We start from the raw sequence: 3,213 nt of genomic DNA, 5'->3' as shown, positions 1-3,213 counted from the left end.
TGGAGTTCAGGAAGAAAAGGTGTGAGGGGCTTTTTCAGGAAACAGATGGGCCACCAGGGTCCACATCAGAGGTAGAGTGGCACATCCAGCCCAAACGGAAACAAACAATGCAAGATTATGGCTTAAATCAGAAATTAATCTCTACTGGTAGTTTCCATGAACTCTTCTCCAGGTAAACATCACATGTAAAAGTAACTTCCTATCATTATAGAATAATTACATCATAAGAACTAAATTTACAGTGTATACTACTTTGCATTACTGCAGAATTGTAGAAATTATGCAACCCAGTCCTTAACAGAATTAAGTGGGAATCTATATTTTTTCTCTGTAAGTCTTCATTGAATAAATGGAGTCATATTCTGTTTGTGTTTTTCTGTGCTTTTGCAATTTCTCAAATTAAAGATAAATAAACGTTTGCTTCTTGGCCTCTTGGCTAAGATCAAGTGTAAAAATAAGTAAATGGTAGTTGAATGAAAGAAACCAGGAAAAGTTATTTTTGGAGTGCGTAGGGGGTGCCTCGCCTCCTTGGACCCATCTCATTTCTCCCAAGAGCAGACCCAGCTACACTAACTGGGATCTGCCTCCCGCCTCCTCCTTCTGCTTTAATCAACTGCGGGTCCTGCTCTCTTCAATGCCTGCGTGTCAGCTAAGTTTGCAATCACCCCATTTACTGCTTGAAAATGAAGCCCCGTCTTTTTTGCAAGTAAGAATCTTCCTGAATCATGCATCCAAATGTCACATTTCCAAACATGTTGTGAGCTGAGGACTCCAAGTCATAAACTTCAAAGCAAGTACTTGTAATGGGAATTCTGACTGACAGTCCCTTAATTACGGTCTTTAAATATGCACAGTCCCTGACTGAGCCAGGCTTTCTGAGGAAAATTCCTGCCTAACTGGTTGAAAATGTGAACAGTGGGGTATAATTCCCTGAGCTGCAAGGAGCCACAGATCAGAGAAAATGCAAGAGAAACTCTAAAGGTCCTTGTAGGATGAATTTTGTCCTTTGCAGGTGGTATCAAAACCGAAAGAGGGGAGACAACTGGGACAAGGAGAAGCAAATATTTCTTGTGCTTGAAGCTGACACACATGGTTTATTTGCCGGTGTTTGGACAGGTTAGAAAGCAAAGATAGCAGAGAAAGAATAGGTTTACCCTTGAGGACAGAACATGCATGCTGGTGAGTGGGAAGGGACCAAAAACAAGGTGGCTGGGCCGGGCGCAGTGGCTCATGCCTATAATCCTATCACTTTGGGAGGCCTCGGAGGGAGGATCACTTGAGGGCAAGAGTTAGAGACCAGCTTGGTGAAACCCCATCTCTATTAAAAATAAAAAATTACCTGGGTGTGGTGGCTCATGCCTATAATCCCAGCTACTACTCAGGAGGCTGAGGCAGGAGAATCGCTTGAACCTGGGAGGCGGAGGTTGCAGTGAGCCTAGATGGTACCACTGCACTCCAGCCTGGGCAAAAGAGCAAGATTCCATCTCAAAAAACAAACAAACAAAACATAACAGGGTGGCCCAAAACAAGGCAGTCTCACTGATCATGGACTCCAGTGACATTAACAGAGACCAGGGGAACGTGGTTGCCCCTGCGTGTCCTGGGCCACATCACAGCCACTCCTTATTGGCCCTAGCTGCAGGATGTGCTGTGTCTCAGGCAGTGGTGTGTGTGCAGGTGACTTCTCCATCAGAGCCCCAGAAGGCAGCATGGCATCAGGTTTGGCAGTCCTATGCCACGTTGAGATCAGAGACCTTGTTGTTTTATTCCCACAAGATGCTCAGCCAACAAGAATGCCAAGCTGGTGTTTTCGCTACCACAGCCCCAGTTTAATAAGAGAGAGTAACCTTGATATGTACTTTGGTGACCAGTTAGACCAGTTAGGCAGGAAACTTATGGCAAAACACAGAAATGATCACACCGGAGTGGATTTAAGTCCTGATGCTGCCAATCAACAGCTATGTAGCTTTGCCCTTGGGCCAGAGTTACCAGGTAAAACACAAATATCCAGCTAAATCTGAATTTCAGATATATAACAGATAATTTTCCACATATAACACATATTAAACATTATCCATTGTTTATCTAAAATGCAAAGGTAACTGAGTGCTCTGATTTTAATTTGCTAAATCTGGCGAACAACTTTCTCTTGCTGAACCTCATTTTCCTACTGTTTCCAAGTGGACAGCAGTGCATGTCTAAAGGGGGTTTGAGACCAGCTGAGATGCTGCTGGCCCAGCACAGGGTTCCTACGCTGGTGACTGTCATGGGCTATGAGGGTGATCAACTGAGCTCTCAGTGCCTTTTCTCCTTCCTCAGGATCTTTGTCTGCCTTTTAGCTCTTTCCAAATGTTAAACTTTCCATAAAGGCTGATGTTATGTGTCCCCCATGGCAGAACAATTCTTTTCTCACCATAGAAATCAATTTATTATATATTTCAAAATAACTAAAAGAATGAAATTGGAGTGTCCCTAACACGAAGAAATAATCAATGCTTGAGGTGATGGATACCCTGGTTGCTCTGATCTAATCACAACACATCATATGCTTGTATCAAAATATCATATGTACCCCATAAACATGTGAAACTATTATGCATCCATGATTAAATATAAAAGTGAATAAAAAAGAAATTACAAGAAACTCAGGGTCAGAGGTAGGAAAGGAAGGCAGGACTTGAAGGTGACCTTGATGTCTCCTCAATCCCAAGACTTATCTGATAATACTGCTCTTCCCCCACCCCATGCCCTTTTTGGCTGTCAAATAGCATTCTGGGCCAGGCGTGGTGGCTCATGCCTGTAATCCCAGCACTTTGGGAGGCCAAGGCAGATGGATCACCTGAGGTCAGGAGTTTGAGACCAGACTGGTCAACATGGTGAAACCCCGTCTGTACTAAAAGTACAAAAATCAGCCAGGTGTGGTGGCATGCGCCTGTAGTCCCAGCTACTAGGGAGGCTGAGGCAAGAGAATCACTTGAACTCGGGAAGTGGAGGTTGCAGTAAGACAAGATGGTGCTATTGCACTCCAGCCTGGGTGACAAAAAAAGACTCTGTCTCAAAACAAACAAACAAGTAAACAAACAAAAAACAGTGTTCTGTATCTCTCTTTCAGAGCCAGAAGATGTGGCTGGTGTGTCTCTAATCAAGCCCCCTGCTTTTGAAAGGGACAGGGAGGGAAATACTGCCGATGAGATCCACCCGGAAGTGGAAATA

The 3,213-nt window shown here is 44.0% G+C and overlaps 1 pseudogene; it reads left to right on the top strand.

The window, feature by feature from the left end:
- The first annotated feature begins 416 nt into the window (after window positions 1-416).
- On the top strand, window positions 417-593 carry LOC115837177 (annotated as a pseudogene).
- Window positions 594-3,213: the final 2,620 nt, after the last annotated feature.

Source organism: Nomascus leucogenys, chromosome 10, assembly GCF_006542625.1.
Source record: "Nomascus leucogenys isolate Asia chromosome 10, Asia_NLE_v1, whole genome shotgun sequence".
Taxonomy (NCBI): domain Eukaryota; kingdom Metazoa; phylum Chordata; class Mammalia; order Primates; family Hylobatidae; genus Nomascus; species Nomascus leucogenys.
The sequence above is the reverse complement of the archived record's forward strand: the minus strand, read 5'-3'. Positions and strand labels throughout refer to the sequence as shown.